This window comes from Lutra lutra, chromosome 4 (assembly GCF_902655055.1).
Source record: "Lutra lutra chromosome 4, mLutLut1.2, whole genome shotgun sequence".
Taxonomy (NCBI): Eukaryota; Metazoa; Chordata; class Mammalia; order Carnivora; family Mustelidae; genus Lutra; species Lutra lutra.
The window spans coordinates 134,931,141-134,948,555 of record NC_062281.1 but is presented as its reverse complement, the minus strand read 5'-3'; the positions used below and the strand labels follow the sequence as shown (position 1 = coordinate 134,948,555).

The 17,415-nt window shown below is 35.5% G+C and overlaps 1 pseudogene; it reads left to right on the top strand.

The window, feature by feature from the left end:
• Positions 1-6,532: 6,532 nt before the first annotated feature.
• LOC125099015 (nuclear nucleic acid-binding protein C1D-like) lies at positions 6,533-7,183 on the top strand (annotated as a pseudogene).
• Positions 7,184-17,415: the final 10,232 nt, after the last annotated feature.

Sequence of the window (17,415 nt, the reverse complement as noted above, 5' to 3'; positions counted from 1 at the left end):
TGCCAGAATGAGAATATGGCCTTGAAAGAATGAATGTTATCTCCTAAAACCCTTTAGGCAGATGTGATTTTGATTTCATTTTGTTGAATTCTTTTTTTTCTTTGACTCTCATAGTCCTCTTCTCTTTTTTTCTTACTCTTTTTACTCTTTTATTTGTTAAAATCTGACCTGTTGTCTTAAGAGACAACTCAGTTAAGAGAAGATAAAACTAAAACCCACATTTTAGCTGACAGTGACCAACATTATTTTATTTTATTCTAATGTCACAGTCTTTATTTCATTCTGTCCTTTAGGAGTCAGGTGAAGTCTCAGATCTGTCACAAAACCTTTCCCAGAACTCCAATCTTCCAGAAATTAAGGAGAAAAGAAAAACCCATCTCTGCCTAAAAAGTGTAAAACCTTCATATCAGTTAAGCATAACACTGTTGCACAAGAGAAAATATTCTTTTCTTATTACATCTTCTAACATGTTTTCCATTATATACCATTGTATTTATTTATTATTAAGGAATTTTTCCATAGCTTAAAGAGAAAGGAGACCACATATTCTTCCAACATCATGTTGCAGCATTTTCTAGCAGGTCCCCCAATGATTATTTGGCTATCTAAATGGTGCAGCATCGTTTGACTGTGGGTCAAAGGACAAATGCTAAGTTTCATGTTACTTTGCAGATCTTTTTCCCCATTCTATAACTGGAAGTTTGTACCTCTTAATCTCTATCACCCACTTCACTTATCTCCCCAAACCCCTCCCCTCTGGCAACTACCAGTTTATTCTTTGTATTTATGATTCTGTTTCTGTTCATTTGTTTTGTTTTGTTTTTTATATTCCACATATAAGTGAAATATTATGGTATTTGTCTTTCTCTGTCTGACTTATTTCACTTAGTGTAATACCCTCTAGGTTCACCCATGTTGTCATAAATGACAAGATTTCATTCTTTTTTATAGCTGAGTAATATTCCATTACACACACACAAACCCTGGGCCCCACATCTTCCTCACCCATTTATCTAGTAATGGATACTTAATTTGCTTTCGTATCTTTGCTTTTGTAAATAATGCTGCACTAAACATATCTTTTCAAATTAATATTTTCATTTTCCTTGGGTAAATACCCAGTAGTGGAATTATTAGGTCATATGGTAGTCCTATTTTTAATTTTTTGAGGAAACTCTATACTGTTTTTCATAATGGTTGAACCAATTTACATTCCCATTTTCTCTGAGATAGCGGCCATAAACAAGGTGCTATTTGTTACTATGGGTTCATATAACATGAAATATTCATTCAAATATTTACTCAATAAATACTTATTTATTGAGCATCTACAAAGTGCTAGGTCCTTTGTTGACTGGGAGAGGGTAAGCAATCAGTGGCAAAATGCTAAATCAGGCACAGATTCTATTCTTAAGGAAATTAAACTCATGAATAAAAATCACTTAAGAGCATCTCCTACTCTATGTGCCTTGAGGCCATCAAATTATGTCTCATTATGCCCTTTATCCCTATTTAGCTATGTCACTACAAGAAACTACAGACTCCTAATTCATCCTGTATCCCACAGATTTTCAACCCTTTTGACTTCATTTTTATATTTGGCTCTATTTCATACTTTTACCCAGCTCTGGAGAGATTTGTCTTATTAGATGTCAAAACATATGCAATGTGACAGTAATTAAGAGTTGCAGTATTTAAAAAAAAAGAATTATAGTATAATTCAAGTTAGAAAAACATTAGAAAAACTGATCAATAAGAAGCACAGAAGCAAATCCACACACACAAGAAAATAGATATATTACATAGATCTTCTTGTAAATACATCATTAATTAATTATTAATATCATTCACTAAATATGTCCCTTTATTTTCCTTCTAGGTACATGAAAGAACTGCAGTTTCTCCCCTTTGATGGTAGGTGTGAGCTTGTGACTTACAATGTCCAAAAAAATGTGAGTATAGGTATGTCATTTCCTTGAAAAGGCTTCAAAAACCAGTCACTAATTTGTCTTTCTCTTCCACTTTCAAATTAATTCTAGCACTTATGTCAGAACGGAGCCTCCATGAGCATGGGCACCTGAGTGGCTATGAAGAGCAGAGTCCATGTTGATTGGTCTCACACATATACCATAAACTGAGAAATAGACTATAACTACATTATGTCACAGGAATTTTTGAATTGTTATAATAGCATAACTGAGTTTACCTGACTGATAAAGGGGGGACAGGATGAGTTGTTTAATAAATTATTCTTGGTCAAGTGAGTATTCCTACAGGAAAAACTGAAGTGGGTTCCTTACCCCATAGCATACACAAAAATCAATTCCATACAAATAAAAAAAAATTAAGTTAAAAGCTTTAAAACCTACAACAAAAACATAGGATGACATATTTATGACATCAGACTTGGAATATTATCTTAAACCAAAGACAAAAAGTCTTAGCCATAAAAGAAATATTGGTAAATTTGACATTAAAATTCATGTTAAAGATACAACACCAAAATCCTGAGGCACAAAAGAAGAAATAATAAATTGGACTTCATTGAAGTTAAAAACTTCTACTTTATGAAAGAGAATAAAGACACGTCATAGACTGGGAGAAAATATTTTCAAATCATCCATCTGATAAAAGACTTGTATCCACAACATACAAATAACTCTCAAAATTCAATATAAAAAAACAACACATAGTGTTGTGCATATTTACAATAGCTGAGATGTGGAAGCAACCTAAGTGTTCACCAATAGATGAATGGATAATGTGTGTGTGTGTGTGTGTGTGTGTGTGTGTGTGTGTGTAATGGAAAATTATCAGTTGTGAGAAAGAATGAGATCTTCCCATTTGTGACATCCTGAAAGGACCAAGAGTGTATTACATTAAATGAAGTAAGTTAAACAGAGAAAGCCAAATTCTATATGATTTCACTTATATGTGGAATCTAAAAAAAAAAAAAGGACAAAAAAAGCAGAAGCAAGTTCATAAATACAGAAAACACACTGGTGGTTTCCAGAGTGGAAGGGGGTAAGGGACAGGAAAAATGGGTGAAGGGGAATGGGAGGTACAGGCTTCCACAGAATGAATGAATAAGTCACAGGGATGAAAGGTATAGCATAGGGAATATAATCAATGGTATTGTAACAGAATTATATGGCGACAGAGGGTAGCTACAATTGTGGTGAGCATCATGTATAGAGTTGTTGAATCACTGTATTGTACACCTGAAATGAATGTAACATTGTGTGTCAACCATACATCAATCAATCAATAAATAAATACAATAAAATAAGGAAACAACATCTCAATTTTTTAAATCGGCAAAGATTTTTTTAAAGATTTTATTTAATTATTTGAAAGAGATTGAGCAAAAGAGAGAGCACAAGTGGAGGGGGTGGGAAGAGGAGAAAAAGGAGAAGCAGACTCCCAGCTGAGCAGGGAGCCTGATGTGGGGCTCAATTCCAGGGCCCTGAGATCATGAACTGAGCTGAAGGCAGACACTTAAGCGAGTGAGCGACCCAGGCACTCCTCAGTGGGCAAAGAATTGGATAGACACTTCACCAAAGAATATATATGGATTGCAAAAAAAGGTATGAAAAAGTGCTCAGCATTAATTATTATTAGTAGCAGTTATTCTTTGTTATTACAAATTAAAACCAAACTGAGATACTATCACAGATTGTTACAATAGATAAAATAGAATGGAAACTCAGATCATACTAAGTGTTGGCAAGAATATGGGACAATTAGAACTCTCATACACTACCAGTGGGAACGTAAAATGGTAGAATCACTTTGGCAGTTTGTTGGTCTTATGAAGTTAAACATCTACCATGTGATTCAGTCATTCCATTATTAGGTACCTGCCCAAGAAAAACGAGGCATATGTTCACACAAAGACCTGTATGTGAATTTTAATAGCAGCTTTATTTGTAAGTGTAAAATATGGAAATAGTATAAATATATCAATATACAAATAAATAAATTGATATATTGCTATAGAATACTACTCAGTAATAAAAAAATTATTAATCTATATAATATGGTTTAACCTCAAAATAATTATGTTGAGTGAAAGAAACCTAGAATTCTACCCCCTAAAACAGAGTATGTACTTTTTATTTCATTTATATAAAACTCTAGAAAATACAAACTAATCTATAATGGCAGAAAATAGATAGAAGTGGTTGCCTGGAAGTAGAAGGTGAGTGAAGGGATAGGAAGGGGAATTATAAAGTTACAGGAGGAAACATTTGGGGGTAATTAATTGTCTCAGTTGTGGTAATGTTTTGGCATAATTAATTGTCTCAGTTGTGGTAATGTTTCAGAGGAATACACAAGTCAAAATGTATCAAACTGGGTACTTTACGTATGGATTGTTTTCTTCATGTCATTATATATCTATCCAGGCTTTAAAAAAGTTGAATTTCAAAGAAAGCCAGAGTCTCTCTTTGCTTGCATGTTCCTTAGTAGTGAGATCTAGTTCTTCCTCTGTCTGGAGAGCCACGTGTGACCTTCCTGCTCCCTGACCCATGCTACTCCTGATTGCTCACCTGCTACAAGGTATATACTGATAGGGAGTCTCAGTCCTTGAAGGAGTAAAGAGTGAAGCCAGATGTCTTATCAGTGCTCTCCTAGATAATACCCCCAAGAGGTAAACCTTCTCATGCCAAACACACACTATGCAATAGGTAACTCCAAATATGTCTGACTTGACCCTCCCAGGGATGAGGCTTCAATGAATAACTGAAATCAGAAAGTGCTAAAGATCCAAGATAAAATGCCATTGGTGGTATGGTAGGAGATGCCCCTCTGCCAAGACACTCCTGATCCAGCAGAAGAGAAACACCTGTAAACCAAAAGAATGTATATACTTTAGTATCCATATGATGAGCTAAAACTATGGATGAAGTGAAACAGATCATAAAACTCAAAAAGTTGTAAAATATTGCTTTCAGATATTAAAGCCAATGTTGTTAAAGCCAAGATAAAGAAGTTCAGGGCAATCTTGAAAACAGTGGGCAACCCTTTTGTTCTGCTCAGGGGTAGCGGCTCCACCTATACTGTTTCCTGTCCCTGCCTCCAATTTATGTTATTCACAGACTTGAGGAAGGGATATCAGAAGAAAGAGCTCTATAGAAAATTTCATTTGGAGAAGAAAGGAAACAAAACTGACCTTCAAAATGATGGTGGGTGAAAGGGTAAAGCAGCCCTTCTCTAATGAAAAGTTGAGAATTAATGATAAGACATATTAGGAAGTTTCCTTCATGCTATAACTGGTGAGGAAAATAAATTATCCAGTTCCACCCCTTCCCCCCCAAAATAAAAAAAATACCAGCAGCAATACAAGGGAGAAGATATCTTTAACAGTTATGATCAACAAAGGATTAAGAATTATAATATATTTAAAATAGAATCTTTCAATAATAAAAAGACAAAACCTAATAGATAAGTGGGCAGAATACATAAACATGCATCTCATACAGAGGAACTATAACTGGCAAATAAGTATGTGGTAAAAAGCATAGTCTCATTAGTAATCTTGGAAACTAAATTAAGACAACAATAAGATGTCATTTTATACCTACTAGATTGGCAAAACAAAACAAAAGCGAAAAACAAACAAAAATGTCTGAGAATATCATGTAGATGAAGATAGGAAACACAGGAACTTTTCCATATTACTAGCTAGAGTGTATTGGTTTAATCATTTTGGAAAACAATTTGGAATTTTCTCAAGTTCAACATGAGTAATTTCACTTTTAAGTGAATTCTCTAGAGAACTCCTTGCATCTGTGTACTAGCAAATGTGCATAAAAGTATTCATAGCAGCATTGATCACAACAGAAAAAAACCCCACAGAATAATCCCTCAGCAGAATGGAATGATACATATTCCTATAATGGAATAGTATATAACAGTGAAAATAAATGAACTATATCCTCAACAACATAAATTCATTTTAGAAACCAAATTTTGGATTTTAGGACTAGCAAGTCAAAAAGACTTAGCATGATGTTACTTACAAAGTTGAAAAGTTATATAAAACCAAAAAAATATGTAATAAAACAATTTAAAAAAAAACAAGGAGTAGATGGTCCAGGATGCTGTTAGCTCAGGGAGTGAGAGAGGTACAAGAGAAGGGAAAAGCAAAGTGTAGTCCATGAGTACGTACCTAGTTTTATTTATTTATTTATTTATTTATTTATTTGACAGATCACAAGTAGGCAGAGAGGCAGGCAGAGAGAGAGAAGGGAGGAAGCAGGCTCCCCGCTGAGCAGAGAACTCGATGTGGGGCTCGATCCCAGAACCCCGGGATCATGACCTGAGCCGAAGGCAGAGGCTTTAACCCACTGAGCCACCCAGGTGTCCCTATGTACCTAGTTCTTAAGCAAGGTAGTGTATTTATGGATCCTAATTTTTAGCATTTTAGTATGAATAAAATATAAATATTAGATAGAAAATATTTTTAAAAAGCAATAACTGAGAATTTTCCATAACATAAAATCCTAAGATTAAAAAAATGTACTCTCCAGAGACAGGAGTAGAAGACCAGTAAATTGGTCATAATGGTAGGTAAAGAAATTAATGAAGGCTATCCAGTAGACATTCAGGAGTATTGGGGTGCCTAGGTGGCTCAGTTGGTTAAGTGGCTGACTCTTGGTTTCAACTCAGGTCATTGTCTCAGGGTCCTGGAATCAAGCCCCATGTCAGGCTCTACACTCAGCAGGGAGTTTGCTCGAAGATTCTCTCTCCCTCTGCCCCCTTCTGCTCAAGCTCTCTCACTCTCAAATAAATAAATCATTTAAAAAATTCATGAGTATTTATCAACATTTGAGAATTCTATTGGTGCTGTGGGTGAAATGCTGAAGACAATTGTCTGTTTCTAGTAATGAATTGTTGCAGAAGTTGGATCTCCTTGAACAGGCAAAAGTGGGTTTAGTTTCTGCTTACACATTAAGTTCAATGTTTTGGGTTTATTTGGCAATTCAGGGAGTTCATACCAGTAAAGCAGGAATTGGAAAGAATCAGAATATACATGAACAAAGTCAAAGAAATAATAGACAAGAAAAAGACTGGCAAGCTGGATAGAGATGCAGCTTCAAGATTTGTGAAAAATGCCCTTTGGGAACCAAAATCTAAAAATGCATCCAAAGTTGCCAATGAAGGAAAAAGTAAACATTAAAAAAAAATGCACTCTCCAGAAATAAGTCAAGCAGAGAGAGTCAATTATCATATGGTTTCACTTATTTGTGGAGCATAACAAATAGCATGGAGGACAAGGGGAGATGGAGAGGAGAAGGGAGTTGAGGGAAATTGGAAGGGGAGGTGAACCATGAGAGACTATGGACTCTGAAAAACGATCTGAGAATTTTGAAGGGGTGGGGGGTGGGAGGTTGGGGGCACCAGGTGGTGGGTATTGTAGAGGGCACGGATTGCATGGAGCACTGGGTGTGGTGCAAAAATAATGAATACTGTTATGCTGAAAAAAATAAAAAAATTTATAAAAAAAAATGCACTCTCCAAAAGTAATGCAGTACAAAGTAAAAATAAATAAGTAAATACATACACATATGAAACTTGTGATTTCTTTAAAGCTTGCAAACAGAAAAGACCAATATTCTGAGACAATTTTCAGGCAGAAGATAAAAGATGTGGGACACCTGGCTGGCTCACTCGGCAGAGCCAATGACTCTTGATAGGGTGTTGTTAGTTCAAACTCCATGCTGGGCATGGAGCCTACTCAAAAAGGAAAAAAAAAAAAAAAAAGATGAAGGTTAGATATACAGGAAAGAATGAAAAATAAAGTCGTAAGTATTAAGTAACTTTGGCTACATAAAACAATAATTATAATATCATGTGGACATTTTAAAAATTGAAAATTCACAACACTAATAAATTACAACAGCAATAAATAAGTTGAGATTGAGATACTGAAGTTAAAGTGTCCTGAGGTCCTTCAGCTCTCTAGGAGAATAACAAAAGTAGTAACTTTAAACACTGATAAGGATTCATGTAATAACTTCCATGGTAACCACTAAAAGACTAGACAAACTGTGTATAGCTTCTAAGCTAGCCAAAGGAAATACAAACTGAATTTTTAAAAAATTTAATTCAGGGACACCTGGGTGGCTCAGTGGGTTAAGCCGCTGCCTTCGGCTCAGGTCATGATCCCAGCGTCCTGGGATCGAGTCCCACATCGGGCTCCTTGTTCTGTAGGGAGCCTGCTTCTCCCTCTGCCTCTGCCTGCCACTCTGTCTGCCTGTGCTCACTCTCTCTCTCTCTGACAAATAAATAAATAAAATCTTTTAAAAAAAAAATTTAATTCAAAAGACAGCAAGAAAAGAGAATCAAAGAAACAAGAGAAGCACATGCTGTTTATAAAAGATCTCTGTAAAATATGGAGGCACAGAAAAATTGGAAGTAAAAGTGTGGCTCAATAGAAAGATGACATTGCTGTATTACTATCAGTTAAGTGGGCTTTAAGTTAAAAGACTTCCCAGAGTATAAAGAAAGCTATGTAACAATTCTCAATTTTTATATACTGAACATAGCCTCAAAATAAATAAGCAGGAAATATGGCAAAACAAAAGAAACAACTTCCTAATCACAGTGGGAGACTGTAAAACAATTTTTTCAATTATTGAAAGAATAAGCAGACAAAAAATTAGTAAAGATAGAGATTTTAACAAAATAATTAGTAAAAGTGACCTAAGGGGCAAATATTGGATACTGTACAAAAGAAGTATAAAATAGACATTGTTTTCAAACATTTACAAAAACTAACCATTTAATGGGATAAAAGACACATTTCAAGTTATTTCAAAAGAATGAAATTATATAGGCTGTGTTCTTTGTAACTAAATATAAAATTTTTAAGAGGTAGAAAAAAACTGTTTGGAAATGAAGATACATACTTCTAAATAATGCATTGTTAGAAGAAAGAATTATAAATATAAGAAAATATTTGACTTGAACAGTAACAAAAGTATTGAATGCCAAGATGTGTGAGATGTCAGCTTATTAAATACATATATTACATAAGATGAAGTAGTGATACTGAATGAGCAAAGTATGTGTTATAAGAAGTTTGAAAGGTTCATCAGTATTTTAGGACCACTATAATTTGTAAATTTGTTGTTCAACAAATACTAAGAAGTCCAATAACCTAAGTGTTGGAGAGGACGTGGAATATCTCTTACCCATTGTTGGAATGTAACAACTTTAGTGGTTCACAAACTCAACATTTCAACAGTTCTATTCTTAAATATTTACCCAAGAGAAACTCAGGCTTTCACTGCAGAAATATTTATAGTAAAGTCTATAGCTACATTATAACAGAAAAAGCTTGGAAAATTTCAAATGTTCCCTTAAAGAGAATAGGTAACTATATTTTTGGTATTTTAAAGCAGTGTATTATGCTGTGGTAATCAAAATAAATGAATTATAGTGGTCTTAAAATACTGATGAACCTTTCAAACTTTTTTTTTTATTTTTTTTTATTTATTTATTTGACAGACAAGAGATCACAAGTAAGCAGAGAAGCAGGCAGAGAGAGAGGAGGAAGCAGGCTCTCTGCTGAGCAGAGAGCTGGATGTGGGGATCAATCCCAGGACCCTGGGATCATGACCTAAGCCGAAGGCAGAGGCTTTAACCCACTGAGTCACCCAGGTGCCCCACCTTTCAAACTTCTTATAACACATACTTTGCTCACTAAGTATCACTACTTCATTTTATGTACTATATGTATTTACGTATATATACATACATCTACAGTGCACAGTAGTATGTTGTTGTATGTATAGACCACATTTTGTTTATCCATTCATCTGTTGATGGCATTTGGGTTGTTTTCCATCTTTTAGCTATTCTAAATACTGCTGCTATGAACACTGGCATACAAATATCTGTTCAAGTCCCTACTTTCTGTACTATGTTATATATATGTGTGTATATATATATGTGTGTGTGTGTGTGTGTGTGTTTACTATGTTATTCTGTACTGTTATTTTTTATTTCTTTACTATGTTATTTTTTACTTTCTGTACTATGTTATTTTATTTTTCTGTACTATGTTATTAAAAGTTCCTTTGATGAAAAAGAGATACTAATTTTATATAGTCTTGCTAAAAATCATTCCCTACACCAAGATCAAGAAGGTATTCTCCCATGTTTTCTTTCTGCACTAATAAGAGTGAAGTAACACAATATTGGTTATAAACCCCAGAATATTAGTTACAATATATCTTATACAATTAAAAGAAATTTAAATGAAAATATTCTTTTAAAGGAATATATCTGTGTTAAAACAATATTTTAAAACATTAAATAAATTATCAAAAACAAGAGGCAGGAGAGTAGCTTGAGGGAGAGGGACACGGAGATTAGAATAAATTAGATTAGAATAGATTAGATGAGATTAGATTAGAAGGACACAGAAATGTATATGTTAAAGGGATTGACATGACCTTATAAAATAATTGAAAAAAAATTTTAAATTGTTGGAATTCATTAGCATTTACATGGTTAGTAGATTAAAAACCTATAAACAAAAGTCAACTAGGTTTTATACCAACAACAAAGTTAGAAAATGATATTTTTAAAAAATACCACTTAGCACAGTGCAATTTCACTGAAAAACAATAAAAAGACTCTAAATAAATGGAAAGACATGCTGTTGTCATGGATTGGAAAAATCATTATTTTAAGGATGTCAGTTCTCTCCCAATTGACCTATAGACTCAAAGCAATCCTAGTCAAAATCTTAAACAGACTGTGTGCATGTGCACGGGTGTGTGTGCTAGCACACATGCATGAATGCACAAATGCAGGACTAGAATAACATATTCAATAATGTATGGAAATTCATTGGGCCAGCAATAGCCAAGATCTACCAAAAACGAAAATGTATTACAAAGCTGTAAGTAGGACTGTATAGGATTATTGCTTAAGGAGTTCTATGTATGTTAAGAGATGATGCAAAAAAATATAAGCTATTCAACTTGTGTCTTATTTCTATGCGCTCTTTAGTGTATCTTGAATTTCATATGGCATTCAGCTATTTTCCTATTTAATAATGATTAAACAAGTAAGAAAATAAGTGTTGATGGATATCAACTTAAAAGGAAGTTATGCTATAGGACTCTGTCCCTGTGCTTTCTACATTTAACATTCTTGATAAGTAACATGAAATGATGAAAGTCTTGGGTTTCAAAATTACCTCAATAATTATTTTCTCTAAATTTATATATCTTATGCATTTTATAAAACACATTTTATAGGCATTATTATATTTAATCTTCATAGTAAACCTATGAAATAGAGAATGTAATTTTGGGTGGAATAAGTTGGAACCCATTATTGCCTAAAGCCAACAGGATTTAAACACCTGAATTAATTTAATTTAATTAATTTATTTTTTAAACACTTTATTAATCTATTTGACAGGGAGAGGGAGAGAACACAAGCAGGAGAGTGGCAGGCAGAGGGAGAAGCAGGCTCCCTGCTGACATGGGAGCCGATGTGGGGCTCAATCCCAGGACACTGGGATCATGACCACACCCCAAGGCAGAAGCTTAACGAACTGAGCCACCCAGGCACCCCAAGCCTGAATTTATTTTTAAAGATGACTTATACAAAATAGAGTTACCCTATGACCCTGCAATTGCACTACTAGGTATTTAGCCCAAAGATACTGACATAGTGAAAAGAAGAGCCATCTGTACGCCAATGTTCATAGCAGCAATGACCACAATCACCAAACTATGGAAAGAGCCAAAATGCCCTTCAACAAACTAATGGATAAAGAGGATATGGTCCAAATATACAACAAAATATTACGCAGCCATCAGAAAGGATGAATATCCACTTTTGTATCAACATGGATGGGACTGGAGGAGATTATGCTGAGTGAAGTAAGTCAAGCAGAGAGAGTCAATTATCATACGGTTTCACTTACTTGTGGAACATAACAAATAACATGGAGGACATTAGGAGAAGGAAAGGAAAAGCGAATTGGGGGAAATCAGAGGGAGAGACAAACCATGAAAGACTGTGGGTGTGGAGGGGAGAAGGGTGGGGGTTAGGTGAGCCTGGTGGTGGGTATTAAGGAGGACACATATTGCATGGAGCACTGGGTGTGGTGCATAAACAATGAGTCTTGGAACACTGAAAAAAAAATAAAATTTAAAATAAAATAAAATAAAAAATAACTCATGCAAATATGGATGGAGGGGATTTAGTTTAATGGCAATTTCAAATAGAGTTGAAAAGGATCCTTAATATAAGAAAAGATAATACTAAACAAAAATGAAAAATTTTAGTCTCTTTTATAGTAGCAAAATATAATTTCAAGGGAAGTGATGGCAAGTTGTACTCTGCATTAGTCAGATAATACTAGGAATCTGTGTTCAGTTCTAGGTACCATATTTTGAAAGACATTAATAAACTAGAGAACATCTGCTCAGGAAAGGCAAAGATGATTAAAAAATTAAAACTGTCATGAGAGGAATGGTTGAGATTTGCCTAGAACATGAAAGCTCTCATCAAATATTTTTAAAAGCATCCTGTTAAAAAAAATAATAATTATTTAAAGTTGGCTCAGAGAATAGATATATGGCCAACAGATGAAAACTATAAGAGTGTATGTTTCAACTAAATATAGGAAGAACTTTTCTAATCATTCAAAATGTTCCATTTAACCTCAAGGTTTGCTGTTGTACAGATTATATTCAGGCTAAGTGCCCGATTTTTTTGTTCTTATCCATTGAGCATACATAATCTGCATAGAATCTGCAGTGATTTTAGTGAGAATTTTTTTTTATGTTTGATGAAGGGATATAATTTTCTTTTTTTTTATTTTTATTTTTTATTTCTTTTCAGCGTAACAGTATTCATTGTTTTTTGCACCACACCCAGTGCTCCATGCAATCCGTGCCCTCTCTAATACCCACCGCCTGGTTCCCACAACCTCACACCTACTGCCGCTTCAAATCCCTCAGATTGTTTTTCAGAGTCCATAGTCTCTCATGGTTCACCTCCCCTTCCAATTTCCCCCAACTCCTTTCTCCTCTCTAACTCCCCTTGTCCTCCATGTTATTTGTTATGCTCCACAAGTAAGTGAAACCATATGATAATTGACTCTCTCTGCTTGACTTATTTCACTCAGCATAATCTCTTCCAGTCCCGTCCATGTTGCTACAAAAGTTGGGTATTCATCCTTTCTGATAGAGGCATAATACTCCGTAATGTATATGGACCACATCTTCCTTATCCATTCGTCTGTTGAAGGGCATCTTGGTTCTTTCCACAGTTTGGCAACCGTGGCCATTGCTGCTATAAACATTGGGGTACAGAAGGGGTACCTTCTTTTCACTACATCTGTATCTTTGGGGTAAATACCCAGTAGTGCAATGGCAGGTCATAGGGAAGCTCTATTTTTAATTTCTTGAGGAATCTCCACACTGTTTTCCAAAGTGGCTGCACCAACTTGCATTCCCACCAACAGTGTAAGAGGGTTCCCCTTTCTCCACATCCCCTCCAACACATGTTGTTTCCTGTCTTGCTAATTTTGGCCATTCTAACTGGTGTAAGGTGATATCTCAATGTGGTTTTGATTTGAATCTCCCTGATGGCTAGTGATGATGAACATTTTTTCATGTGCGTTAGCCATTTGTATTTCTTCATTGGAAAAGTGTCTGTTCATATCTCTGCCCATTTTTTGATATGATTATCTGTTTTGTGTGTGTTGAGTTTGAGGAGTTCTTTATAGATCCTGGATATCAACCTTTTGTCTGTACTGTCATTTGCAAATATCTTCTCCCATTCCGTGGGTTGCCTCTTTGTTTTGTTGACCGTTTCCTTTGCTGTGCAGAAGCTTTTGATCTTGATGAAGTCCCAAAAGTTCATTTTCGCTTTTGTTTCCTTTGCCTTTGGAGACATATCTTGAAAGAAGTTGCTGTGGCTGATATCGAAGAGGTTACTGCCTATGTTCTCCTCTAGGATTCTGATGGATTCCTGTCTCACGTTGAGGTCTTTTATCCATTTCGAAAGTTTATCTTTGTGTACGGTGTAAGACAATGGTTGAGTTCTTCTACATATAGCTGTCCAATTTTCCCAGCACCATTTATTGAAGAGACTGTCTTTTTTCCACTGTATATTTTTTCCTGTTTTGTCGAAGATTATTTGACTATAGAGTTGCGGGTCCATATCTGGGCTCTCTACACTGTTCCACTGGTCTATGTGTCTGTTTTTATGCCAGTACCATGCTGTCTTGGTGATCACAGCGTTGTAGTAAAGCTTGAAATCAGGTAATGTGATGCCCCCAGTTTTATTTTTGTTTTTCAACATTTCCTTAGCGATTCAGGGTCTCTTCTGGTTCCATACAAATTTCTGGATTATTTGCTCCAGCTCTTTGAAAAATACCATGGAATTTTGATCAGAATGGCATTAAAAGTATAGATTGCTCTAGGCAGTATAGACATTTTAACAATGTTCATTCTCCCGATCCAAGAGCATGGAATGGTCTTCCATCTTTTTGTGTCTTCTTCAATTTCTTTCATGAGTGTTCTGTAGTTCCTCGAGTACAGGTCCTTTACCTCTTTGGTTAGGTTTATTCCCAAGTATCTTATGATTCTTGGTGCTATAGTAAATGGAATCGATTCTCTAATTTCCCTTTCTGTATTTTCATTGTTAGTGTATAAGAAAGCCACTGATTTCTGTACATTGACTTTGTATTTTGCCATGTTGCTGAATTGCTGTATGAGTTCTAGTAGTTTGGTGGTGGAGTCTTTCGGGTTTTCCATATAAAGAATCATGTCATCTGCAAAGAGAGAGAGTTTGACTTCTTCATTGCCAACTTGGATACCTTTTATTTCTCTTTGTTGTCTGATTGCTGTTGCTAGGACTTCTAATACTATGTTGAACAAGAGTGGTGAGAGTGGGCATCCTTGTCGTGTTCCTGATCTCAACGGGAAGGCTGTGAGCTTTTTCCCATTGAGGAGGATATTTGCTGTGGGTCTTTCATAGATAGATTTTATGAAGTTCAGGAATGTTCCCTCTATCCCTATACTTTGAAGCATTTTAATCAGGAATGGATGCTGGATTTTGTCAAATGCTTTTTCTGCATCAATTGAGAGGACCATGTGGTTCTTCTCTCTTCTCTTATTGATTTGTTCCATCACATTGATTGATTTGCGAATGTTGAACCATCCTTGTAACCCAGGGATGAATCCCACCTGGTCATGGTGGATAATCTTTTTAATGTGCTGTTGGATCCTGTTTGCTAGGATCTTGTGGAGAATCTTAGCATCCATATTCATCAGTGATATTGGTCTGAAATTCTCCTTTTTGGTAGGGTCTTTGCCTGGTTTGGGGATCAGGGTAATGCTGGCTTCATAAAAAGAGTCTGGAAGTTTTCCTTCTGCTTCAATTTTTTGAAACAGCTTCAGGAGAATCGGTGCTATTTCTTCTTTAAGTTTGGTAGAAATCCCCAAGGAATCCATCAGGTCCTGGGCTCTTGTTTTTTGGGAGGTTTTTGATCACTGCTTCAATCTCATTACTAGATATAGGTCTATTCAGGTTGTCAATTTCTTCCTGGTTCAATTTTGGGAGTTTATAGTTTTCCAGGACTGCATCCATTTCATCTAGGTTGCTTAGCTTATTGGCATATAACTGTTGATAATAAATTCTGATGATTGTTTCTACTTCCTTGGTGTTAGTTGTGATCTCTCCCTTTTCATTCATAATTTTATTAATTTGGGCTTTCTCTCTTTTCTTTTGGAATAGTGTGGCCAATGGTTTATCGATCTTATTGATTCTTTCAACCAACCAGCTTCTAGTTTCTTTGATGTGTTCTACTGTATCTCTGGTTTCTACCTCATTGATCTCTGTTCTAATCTTGATTATTTCCCTTCTTATGTGTGGAGTTGGTTTGATTTGTTGTCGATTCTCCAGTTCTTTAAGGTGGGAGAGACAGCTGGTGTATTCTGGATTTTTCAATTTTTTTGAGGGAGGCTTGGATGGCTACGTATTTCCCCCTAAGGACTGCCTTTGCTGTATCCCATAGGTTTTGGACCAAAGTGTCTTCATTCTCATTGGTTTCCAATAATTGTTTAAGTTCTTTTTTGATCTCCTGGTTGATCCAAGCATTCTTAAGCAAGGTGGTCTTTAGCTTCCAGGTGTTTGAGTTCCTTCCAAACTTTTCCTTGTGATTGAGCTCCAGTTTCAAAGCATTGTGATCTGAGAATATGCGGGGAATAATGTCAGTCTTTTGGTATTTGTTGAGTCCTGAATTGTGACCCAGTATGTGGTCTATTCTGGAGAAGGTTCCATGTGCACTTGAGAAGAATGAGTATTCTGTTGTTTTAGGGTGGAATGTTCTGTATATATCTATGAGGTTCAGCTGGCCCAATGTGTCATTCAATGCTCTTGTTTCTTTATTAATTTTCTGCTTCGATGATCTGTCTATTACTGAGAGAAGCATGTTAAGATCTCCTACTATTAATGTATTCATATCAATATGACTTTTTATCTTGATTAATAGTTTTCTTATGTAATTGGCTGCTCCCATATTGGGGGCATAGATATTTATAATTGTTAGATCATCTTGGTGGATAGTCCCTTTAAGAATGATGTAGTGTCCTTCTGTATCTCTGACTACAGTCTTTAGTTTAAAATCTAATTTATCTGATATGAGAATCGCTACTCCAGCCTTCTTTTGATTCCCATTGGCATGAAAGATGCTTCTCCATCCCTTCACTTTCAGTCTGGGTGTATCTTTAGGTTCAAAATGGGTCTCTTGTAGACAACATATGGATGGGTCCTGTCGTTTTATCCAATCTGCAACCCTGTGTCATTTTATGGGTGCATTTAGGCCATTCACATTGAGAGTGATTATTGATAGATATGTTTTTATTGACATCGTATTACCTTTGAAGTCTTTCTTTCTGTAGATTGTCTCTATATTCTGTTCAATGATATTTTTAGGATTTTTTTTTCTCTTTTATAGAACCCCCCCTAATATTTCCTGCAGTGTTGGCTTGGTGGTTGCATAGTCTTTTAAGCCTTGCCGGTCTTGGAAACTCTTTATCTCTCCATCCATTTTGAATAACAGTCTTGCTAGATAAAGTATTCTTGGATGCATGTTCTTCTCATTTAGTGCCCTGAATATATCTTGCCAGCCCTTTCTGGCTTGCCAGGTCTCTGTGGACACGTCTGATATTATTCTGATGGGCTTTCCTCTGTAGGTAAGGAGCTTCTTTGTCCTAGCTGCTTTCAAGAGGGTCTGCCTACAATTATAATTCTTCATTCTTACTATTAGGTGTCTCAAGGACTTTCGAGAATCTATAATCTTTGGGGGAGACCGTTCTGCCTCTAGTACATGAATGCTGGTTCCATTCGTGAGATTGGGAAAATTTT